The 11,626-nt window shown below is 38.1% G+C and overlaps 1 pseudogene; it reads right to left on the reverse strand.

The window, feature by feature from the left end:
• Window positions 1-8,206: 8,206 nt before the first annotated feature.
• Window positions 8,207-9,563, reverse strand: LOC112855440 (tubulin alpha-1B chain-like; annotated as a pseudogene).
• Between the last annotated feature and the right edge of the window lie 2,063 nt (window positions 9,564-11,626).

Here is an 11,626-nt window from a genome sequence, read left to right on the forward strand (position 1 = left end):
GGAAAGAATATCCAATGGAAAGAAGATAGTCTCTTTAACAAATGGTGCTGGGAGAACTGGACAGCAACATGCAGAAGGATGAAACTAGACCACTTTCTTACACCATTCACAAAAACAAACTCAAAATGGGTAAAGGACCTGAATGTGAGACAGGAAACCATCAAAACCCTAGAGGAGAAAGCAGGAAAAAAAACTCTCTGTCCTCAGCCGCAGCAATTTCTTACCTGACACATCCCTAAGGGCAAGGGAATTAAAAGCAAAAATGAACTATTGGGACCTCATGAAGGTAAAAAGCTTCTGCACAGCAAAGGAAACAACCAACAAAACTAAAAGGCAACCAACGGAATGGGAAAAGATATTTGCAAATGACACATCGGACAAAGGGCTAGTATCCAAAATCTATAAAGAGCTCACCAAACTCCATACCCGAAAAACAATAATTCAGTGAAGAAGTGGGCAGAAAACATGAATAGACACTTCTCTAAAGAAGACATTCAGGTGGCCAAAAGGCACATGAAAAGATGCTCAATGTTGCTCCTCATCAGGGAAATACAAATCAAAACCACACTCAGATACCACCTCATGCCAGTCAGAATGGCTAAAATGAACAAATCAGGAGACTATAGATGCTGAAGAGGATGTGGAGAAACGGGAACCCTCTTGCACTGTTGGTAGGAATGCAAACTGGTGCAGCTGCTCTGGAAAACAGTGTGGAGTTTCCTCAAAAAATTAAAAATAGACCTACCCTATGACCCACCAATAGCACTGCTAGGAATTTACCCAAGGGATATAGGAGTGTTGATGCACAGGGGCAGTTTTACCCAATGGTTATAGTAGCACTCTCAACAATAGCCAAATTATGGAAAGAGCCTAAATGTCCATCAACTGACAAATGGATAAAGAAATTGTGGTTTATATACACAGTGGAATACTACATGGCCATGAGAAAGAATGAAATATGGCCCTTTGTAGCAATGTGGATGGAACTGGAGAGTGTTATGTTAAGTGAAATAAGTCATACAGAGAAAGACAGATACCATATGTTTTCACTCTTATGTGGATCCTGAGAAACTTAACAGAAGTCCATGGGGGAGGGGAAGAAAAAAGAAAAGAGGTTAGAGAGGGAGAGAGCCAAAGCATAAGAGACTTAAAAACTGAGAACAAACTGAGGGTTGATGGGGGGTGGGAGGGAGGAGAGGGTGGGTGATGGGTATTGAGGAGGGCACCTTTTGGGACGAGCACTGGGTGTTGTATGGAAACCAATTTGACAATAAATTTCATATTAAAAAAATAAAAATAAATAAATAAACATTAAACAATTGTTTAAATTACATATATAATATATACATATATGACTATATTAAAAGTGTATCGTGCATTAAAAAAATGAAGTATTCTGATTCATTTACACAAATGTGGATATTTTCTACTTATTTTTACCTCATTGAGCCCTGATTTAATACCACAGTATTCACAGAACATACACTGTCCTATTTTCAACCTCTGGAATGTGTTGAGACATGATTAATAGTCCAGGATATTTTGATAAATGTTTTTTGTTTTTAACAAATGTTTTTGATAAATGTTTTTGATAAATGTTTTATGTACACTTCTGCAATTTGTTGGATATATTCTCAATCAGGTCAAATTGGGTAATTATGATGTTTAAATGTGCTGTAACTGTCTCCTTTTTCTATAACTTACTAAGAGAAATGTTTAAAAATCTCCCACTTATGTTGTGGATTTGCTGATTTCTTATTTTAGGTGTGTCACTCTTGGTTTATGTATTTTAAAGCTATATTATTAAGCTTATATAAATTTATTAATGTTATATATTCCTACTAAGTTAACTATCATTATGAAATATCCCTATTTATCTCTGTTACTTTTATCCTTAAGTGTATTTGTGCTATAGTAATATTACATGTTAATATAAATTAAAAATATAATAATCTATAGTATATTAGTATAGCCAAACTAGCTTTGTTTTTGCTTGCATAGCATGTTTACATAGATACATATATGTCTATGTGTGTATATATGTGTATATATATGGGTTGGAGTATAAAATCTTGCTCATTTTTTTCCTATTTACGGTATCTTTTATTTGCCCTTTTATTTACCTTTTCTTGATTTTTGTATGGATTAATTGCATATTTTTACTTATTTTAGTGTATCTCTTGTTATCTGATTTGTTATGGCTTTTTGTTGTTGTTTTTAGAAAGAAAACACACACACACACACACACACACACAGGTCAGGGAGGGGCAGAGAGTGAGAGAGGGCTAATCTTAATTATGACACTGGGATCATGACATGAGCTAAAACCAAGAGTCAGAGGCTCAATTGACTGAGCCATCCAGGTGCCCCTGACTTGTTATGGCTTTAATTATCATTCTTTTCCTGGTTCCTTCAGAAATTACAAAAGGCATCCATAACTTATTACCATGTACCTTAAATTAGACTAAGTCCAGTATAATGTAAAACATTTTTTGTAACTCTATTTCACTCCTCTGGCAGATTTTCCTTTTTGTTACATATTTTACTGTCAGATATATTATCCACACCACAGTGCTTTGTTAACATTGTTGCTTTAAACAGTTGGTAGTCTTTCATATTCACTTTTCCTACATTTGCTTGTTACTTCTTACACAGTACTTCCATTATTCTGCAGAGGATCACTTTCCTTCACCCTACTGAGTTTGTTTCCAAGAACTGAAACAATAACAAGAATTGTTATTTGTGGTCACTTCTGGGAAAGGAACTGCAGATAAACTTCTTACTTTATATCTTTCTCAGAAAGAATGGTTTTATAGATAGTTTTTGCTTTTGTCTGATATTTTCAGGTAAAATTATCACCCTTAAAGCCTAAAATATACAGAATTTGAATGTATTTGGTATACTAGCATTGCAAAAATATTAGCATAATCTCTATTAGTATTATAAACTTTTTCTCCACCTGATTTCACAGGTGACAACCTATTCAAATGTTTAAAAAACGATAGGACAAATGTTTAAAAAACGAGGAATAATTGAGTTGGCCAATAGGAAGACATACCTGTTCTTCATGTATGTTTTACTCCCCATTAGAAAAATAAAAATATGTTAAGTAACTGTTAACAGTTTCCACAGTTGAACACAGTTGAGTGAGTTCCATATATCATATATTTTTGGGAGTTAGACAGGAAACAGTATAGATCCTCCATCAAACCCTGTATATTTAATAATCTTCTGGAAATTGCTTCAGACCGTGTGATTACAGAACTGTCAACACCATTCCCTTGAGAATGTGTCATAACTGAACTACAAGATAATTTTCTTTTATTTTTCCTCATCTAGGATGAACCATATGATTCCTAAAGAAACAAGGGTTCTTTGCCAAGGCCCAGTTTACTCGACAACTAGAAAACAAAACTGAATAAATTTCGTTTTATTTTGATTTTGAATGCCTGCATTTCATAGTCTCTCCACCTGGAAGTCTCTCAAGTAACATGACCTCAAGAGACTGAAAGCGAACTCTCTTCTCCATCTTACCACAGTTTCATCGTGTTTTATGATTTCTATGTGAAGAAAGCATTACTATCCACAATTTCCCAAGCTAGAAACCATGGAGTCATCGTAGAGAGCCCTGATTCTTACTCCAACAGATCATCAAGTACTGTTTATTCATATACCCCTTGCATCTATCCCCTTGTTTTTATTATGTTATTGTAATATTGAGCACTGCTTTGAGGGGGAAAATATATCCCACAGTCTTACCTATTGGCTCTGCTACAATTGTAGCAGTTGTAACTTTTGCAACCTGTTCTCTAATTGCAAATCCTTTTATTTATTCCTAATTGATCCCCTTTTTCAAATCTCCATAGGGGCTATTTCAGATTTTCACTAGTTCTTGAATGCTTTCTTTCAATTTACATCTCTATTATCATGGGAAAAAGGTAGGACTAAATCTGCTAGTTTATCTGGAAACAAATGCAAATGTTTTAATTACATGGTGCAAGATCTTATGTGGTAAAAGATCTGAATGCAGAACACTCTTATCCCTCAAGAATTTAAAGATTGAAAATCAGTAGTTTGGAGAAAATACAGCACGCCTGCTAAATGTTATGTTTGCTTAATTAAATTAAGCCATTAGACCTTATTATATTAGAAAACTCAAAAACAGTTTAATGAAGTACTAATGTTTGAGCTTAACAAATTTTAATATAAAACCAAAGGGTCCTTTAAAAAGCAATAATTCCTGTTTAAGTATTAAAGAAAAAAGTCATTAAGAGTATGAAATTACTCTTGCTTCTGCTTTCATGCTGAACTCATCATGAAAATAAGGCTTAGTCAATAGCTTTGAAAAGAAAGGCTTAGAACTTACACAAAGACCACAAAACCACTTTGATTTTATAAGCTATGAAAATGGAGCCATTTCTCAGCCAGTGAGTACAACCGATTAATGATGATGGCCTCTTCAGATTAAAGTATTGACTCTAACATGTCACCAATGGCCCCTACAATTATAGCATTAACACTGACATTGAAGATATTTTTGATACTCTACAGATGACATGTAACAATGGCACTATGTCTCACTGTTTCCTGTTTCTCATTACAATGATTCTGACACTTGGCATAAATTACAGACATTTAACACTAGAGGCCTGAAGCTTAAATTTGGAGTTGTAAGCACTTAAAATCTTTATACCGGTAAGATATTTTGCTTGTAACTGGCTGCAGAATTGAGTTTAAGGATTTTAGAAGAATGGAATATGATCCAGTTAAAACTAGAAATTCCAGGGCGCCTGGGTGGCTCGGTCAGTTAGGCGGTCGACTTTAGCTCAGGTCATGATCTCGTGGTCCATGAGTTCGAGCCCCGCTTCGGGCTCTGTGCTGACAGCTCAGAGCCTGGAGCCTGTTTCAGATTCTGTGTCTCCCTCTCTCTGACCCTCCCCCGTTCATGCTTTGTCTCTGTCTCAAAAATAAATAAACGTTAAAAAAAATTTAAAAAAAAACCAAAAAACTAGAAATTCCATCCTTGTACTGGTGTGAAATTTGAAATCTATATAAATGAAAAACAAGTGCACAAAAAATCCTTTCACATCCACTTCTGAGTGGGAAGAAATGTGCCTACAACTACATTACTATTATAATTATAGAGACTTGACAATTATTCAAAGTTACAGTTTAGAAATGCAGTCTGCAAATTTTAGGTAAACTGTAATCTTTAGGGGGGATTTCAATGTGCTATTTTGTGTCCATTGTAAGGCATTTTCCAATTTCAACTCCTCGTTTCCAGAGGTCTATGTAAACAATTGTCAAGACAGTGATATTAAGTGAGATTATGCTACGTGTTCCAGCGAGGGGTAGGGATGGGACAATTTAAAACACATGTGCCTTCATAAACTTCCTCAAAGCTTACTGTTTCTGTGAAGGGAGTTCCAGTTCAAGGTTTATTTTTATAAGAATGCACATGCATCTCTAACGTAGGTTTCCAGGGAAGACACAATTAGCCTTGGACACTTCTTTTTGAGGACTGTGCTACTAAAAGCCCCTGAGGCAACTTCCTTCTCTACCTTTGCTTTCCATCTGAGGTAGGACCCTGTTTCCTGTACTCTCCTCTCTTTCGAATTTACCTACTGTACTCTCTCTTGAGGCACTAAAGCTTTTCTCTCAGAGACGATCATGGTCTGGTGCTTCTTTTCCCACATCCATGTCAGTCAGGGCATGACAGTCAGAAAGTTGTTCCCTAAATTTGTCTATCTCCCAACCCCCAGACTGTGTGTATATGTAGTGTTACATGGCAAAAGAAACGTTGCAGATGTGATTAAGGTTAAAAAATTTGAGATGGAGAGATTATTCAGGATTATCTGGGGGGGACTAATCCAATCATGCATGTCCTTAACAGCGGAAGATGAAAAAAGAAGAGTGGACCAGAGAGGTGTGATGACAGAAGGAGGGGATATCTGAAGTGTGAGAGGCATTTGTTTACCGTTGCTGGTTTTGAAGGAGCAGTGTGTGGGATTCACCCAAGGAATGTGGCTGGCCTTTAGGAGCTGGAAACGGACCTCTGCTGACAGTCAGTAAGAAAATGGGGTCTCAGAACTACAAACACAAGGAATTGTGTTCTTCCAATAAACCAAATAGTCAAGGAAATGGATCCTTCCCTAGAGCCTCCAGAAAGAAATGAAGCCCTGTTCACAGTGATTTTAGCCCAGTGAGACCCACGTTGGGCTTCTGACCTACAGACTTTAAGATGATACATTTGTGTTGTTTAAGTCACTACTTAGGTAGTAATTTGTTACAACAGAAAACTGATACACAAGTTTCCCATACTGTTCCATTTATATTTAATAAAAAGAGTAATAACTAGGAGTTCTGGGGAAGATGGCAGAGTAGGAGGAATCTGGGCTCACCTAGGCCCATGGATATTACTAGATAACACCACATCAATGTAAATAAACCAGAAAACAACATAAAGAGTGGCAGAACAGACTTTACATGGTTAAATGTAGAGAAGAGACCACATTGAAGAGTAGGAAAGGCAGAGATGGTCAAGAGACAAACATACCCTGGGTATAGCCACAGGAGGGAGGGTCACCAGAGATATGGAGATGGAAGACAAGTGGACCCCCGTACAGGGCTCCCCAGGCATGGGAAGGCCCACACTGGGAGGATGAATCCCCACAACATTTGTCTTTTAAGGCCAGAGGGGCCTGGCTTCATGAGTTTTTATAATCAGTGGTGCTCAACACCTGGAACTTTAAAAATCAGCAGGCTCAATTCTGGGAGAACCAAAGGGCTATAGGAAACTAAGTCCCCACCTTTAAAGAGCCAACACAACAAATAGCCTAGCTGAGATACAGCATAGAAGCAGCTGCTTGAGAAATACCTAGGATATTCAGGAAGCAGATTTATTTACTAATCTTAGAGTGTGAGAAGAGACTTCTCAAAGAACACAAGAGTTGGTGGGTACAATTTCCCACCTCTGCCTCCCTCCACCCACCAGCCCCTGCCCCAGCCTAGACACATGGACACTTTTGGGAACCAGCACAGCGCCAACACTCTCCGCCTAGCTTGCTAACAGCACCCAGCCCCCTGGTGCTTCTGTGAATCTGTCTGCTCCAACAAGGCCTTATCAGGAGTTTTCTGAGGAGGCTACAGATTCCCTTGCACAGGGGACCTGCAAGTAACTTGCTGGCACTGCACACTCTACCCCTGTGATCTCCTGTGGACATGGCTTCTAATACACCTTTGGCAAATCCAACATGATGCCATAAGCCTGATCATGTGCAAGCAGCCCTGATTGGGGCCAGCACCACACCAAAGGGATTCCTGCCTTGGGGAGAGGGGAAGATAACCACACACACACCAGTCTCACCACAGCCCAGCAGTGGGCTGCGGCAGACAACTGGTCTGACTTCAGGCTTTACCCACCAATGAAAGCTTCTCAGGGGATGACAAGAGGAGAGTGCCTCCTGTTCAGTGCTTCTGCAGCCCTGCCAAATGCCTGATCTGATTCAACTCAAGCTCAGGGTGGCCCCAGACTCACCCACGAGCAACACAGAAATCAAACTCTGCCTGCAACAGGCAAAGGGAACCATTGGAGACAATTGGACCGAAGGCAAACATTCCTCAACCACAATAGTAGGACATATGCAACACACTCAGAAGAGACCCCCTAAGGCCCCAGGTTCTGGTGAACTGAGGACGCTGTACTACAGGGCATCAAAGGACCTCTTCATAAGGCCATTACTTTACTAAAATGTGTATTACATTCATTTATAGTTGGATATTAAGCTAACCTTTGATTAATGGGTTGACTCCTGCTGGATCATGGTTTATAATTCTTTTATATGAGATTTTAGTTTTTTGCTATATTTAGTTTTATAGTACTCTGAGGATTTTTTCACATATGTACTCTTAAGAAACATTAATTTTTAGGTTTTTTTTTGGGGGGGGGATGATGTTTTGACATCAGAGTAATATTGAACTCATAGATTGAGTTGAAAAATGGACCCTCTTCATCTGTTTTTTTTTTTTTTTCTTTCTTAAAGCCTTTAAGACATAATGGAAAAATCTTACAGGTACACATGGAAAAGTAAGATGTGATCACAGTTAAAAGTGAAGACAATCTAACTAGAGAGCTTTGATGCCTGTCAACTAATGCAGAAGCTAAATTTCTGAATGTGATAAGTTGCAGGGCTGAAAGGAATGGTAATTAGTATTTCTCTCCTTCTTCTTCACTCTCTCCTTAAACAAAATCCACACCAACCTCCTCATAATCCTTCTCAAGATTATGGAATCTCATAAAGGATTTCTTAGGCCATGCCCTCCCAGTCCTCAGAAAACTCTCCTTCCTCTGCATCCTCACCCACATACCAGTGAATAAAAGCATGTTGAACATACATCAAGTCAAACTTGTGGTCCAGGCAAGCCTAGGCTGCAGGAATGGCGATGGTGTTGCTCAGCATGCACACAGTTTGCTATACTGTGGCTAGGTCTCCACCAGGTACCAGTGGGAGGCTGATAATTAATGCCAGCTTTGAAGCCAGTGGGGCACCAGTCCACAAACTGGACGTTGTGCTTGGTCTTCATGGTGGCAATGGCAACATCGACATCTTTGAGAACCACATCGTCATGGTACAACAGGCAGAAAGCCACATATTTACCATGATGGGGGTCACATTTCACCATCTGGTTGGTTGGTTAAAACCATGCATTAGTGATCTCTGCTGCAGAAAGATGTTCATGGTAGGTTTTCACAGCAGAGATGACAAGAGCACATGTGGCCAGGGGGAAGTGGATGCAGGGATAGGATACCAGGTTGATGTGGAATTCTGTCAGACCAATATTCAGGGCTCCATCAAATCTGAGGGAAGCGATGATGGAAGACACAACCTGGCTAGTAAGGCAGCTAAGATTAGTGTAGGTTGGGGATTCAATATTGAAACTTTTACAACAGATGTCATAGATGGCTTCATTGTCTACCATGAAGGCACAGAGTGCTCCAGGGTGATGTGGGTAGTGAGGATGGAGCTTGGGGTTCACCAAAAACTGGAAATCTGGGGGACTGGGTAAATGGAGAACTCAAGCTTAGACTTGTTGCCGTAATCAACAGAGAGACGTTCCATCATTAGGGAAGTGAACTCAGAACCAGTTTCTTCTCCAAAGCTGTGGAAAATTGAGTCACCCTGAAGACCTGTGCACTGGTCAGCCAGTTTTCAAATTCGGTCCAAGACCAAGTCAAGGATCTCCTTGCCAGTGGTATAGTGCCCTGGGCCACAGTTATTGGCAGCATCTTCCTTGCCTGTGCTGAGCTTCTCAGGGTGGAAGAGCTAGTGGTAGGTACCAATGACTATGGGTTCCAAATTTAAAAACATTGCCCTGGGCACATGCTTGCCAGAACCTGTTTCACTGAAGAAGGTGTTGAAGGAGTCATCTCCTCCCCTAGTGATCTTGTCACTTAACATCTGGCTATCAGGCTGGATGTTGTATTCCAGGCAGTAGAGTTCCCAGCAGGCACTGCCAATCTGGACACCAGCCTGGCCAATGGAGATGGAGATGTGCTCACACATTATGGCTATGGGTTAGCAGGTGCAGATTACAGGAGCATACAGACATTGGGTCCTGATGACTGTCCCTGACAAGCTAAGAGTTGAGGTAAGTAATGCACTCCCTCTTCATCTATTTTTTGGTTTTGGAGAAACTTGTTAAGGTTACAGTTTGGTTTTTAAATGTTTGGTAGCATTCACTAGTAAAGTCATCTGGGCTTGTTCTTTTCTTTGTGGGAAGTCTTTAAAAATATCAATAAAGGTATTTAACTGTTATAAGTCTATTTAGAATCTCTATTTCTTCTTGAATAATTTTTAATAGTTTGTGACTTTTCAAAAATTTGTCCATTTCATCTAGGATTTCTAATATGTTAGTATAGAAGTATTTATATCATTCCTCTATATTCTTTTTTATTTTTACATAGTCAACATTTTTTTCATTCTTTTCTCTCTCTCTTTTCTCCTTATCATTCTCTTCTCCTTTGGCATATGTACAATGTTGTGCTTGATGGTATCCCACATTTTTCTGAAGCATTGTTTACTTTTTCATTATTTTCATTTTTCTGTTTAGATTGGATAATAGCTTGATATATTTTCTTTTTTTTTTTTTTAATTTTTTTTTTCAACGTTTTTATTTATTTTTGGGACAGAGAGAGACAGAGCATGAATGGGGGAGGGGCAGAGAGAGAGGGAGACACAGAATCGGAAACAGGCTCCAGGCTCTGAGCCATCAGCCCAGAGCCTGACGCGGGGCTCGAACTCACGGACCGCGAGATCGTGACCTGGCTGAAGTCGGACGCTTAACCGACTGCGCCACCCAGGCGCCCTGATATATTTTCAAATTTATTTTTTTCCTTCTGCTATATCAAATATATAGTTGTTAGCTTTAGTCATTTTTTAAAACCATTTGGATATAAAATTTTAATTTCATAATTTTTATTTATAATTAATAATTTTGATCTGTTTATTGATGTTCTCTATTTGACAGAACATTTTCATCATATTTCCTTTTATTTTCTTTTGGTATGGTTGCCTTTAATTACTTAAAATAACTTCTTAGAAGTCTTTCTTGCTAAGCCCATCATCTGGGCCCCCTTAAAAGAAGTTTCTACTGCCTTTTATTTTCTGTCAATGGGTCACACTTTTCTATTTCTTTCTATGTTACCTAAACTTTGTTGGAAACTTGACATTTTATGTAATATATTGTAGCAACTCTGAATACTGATCCTTAATTCCACCCCAAGGATGCATAGAATTGGTACAACTGCCTTATAATCAGCTAGGCAATGAATAGTTTTGAAGATGTATCTAAGCCTCGATTCTACAGTTCTATTATATACTTTAGAGAAGCCTAAAACCACCTGTACAAAAAATTATTCACCGAATGTTCATTATATCAATATTTGCTGGAGAGAGAATAGGGAAAGAAAGAAGCAACTTAAATGTCTACCAGCTAGAGGATGGGTGAATGAAAATGTGTTTATGGGTAAATGGAATAAATAGATAAGTGGATAAATGGAAAAAGTGTTCTTTTACTTCTGTGTTCTAGCCACAAAATATAGTATCATTTTAAAATGTTAGTATTGGTTGTGGTGGGCACACAATATTTTTATTCTTTTACCATGATTCTCCATTGCATATAAATATGATGTGAATAAGCAGTGAATAAGTAAAAGGAGAAAAATATATTATTTAAAGCATACCTGTACTCTAAAATAATAAAATAAGTACTTTAGGCTGAAGGAAAATGATTCTAATTAGAAAATATACCTACTCAAGTGAATGTAGAGTTACAAATAAGGTAAATGCGTACTAAAATATAAACACAAAGGAAGACTCAACAATACAACATTAAAAAAAATATCCTGACTTTAAATATAAAGACATAGATAAGTAGAAAGTAAAAGAATGTGGAAAAGTTGGAGCATGAATACACTAATTATTACAAAACTGAAGTGGCTCTATGAATACCAGACAAAATATGCTTCAGTTAAAGGAATATTAGCAGACAAGGAAAGGTATTTATTTTGACAAAAAGATCAAATAAACAAGAAGACAAGCAAATCTAATGTCTGTTCATCTAACAA

Source organism: Puma concolor, chromosome B3, assembly GCF_028749965.1.
Source record: "Puma concolor isolate L17-30 chromosome B3, mPumCon1.1.hap2, whole genome shotgun sequence".
In the NCBI taxonomy this organism is placed as follows: domain Eukaryota; kingdom Metazoa; phylum Chordata; class Mammalia; order Carnivora; family Felidae; genus Puma; species Puma concolor.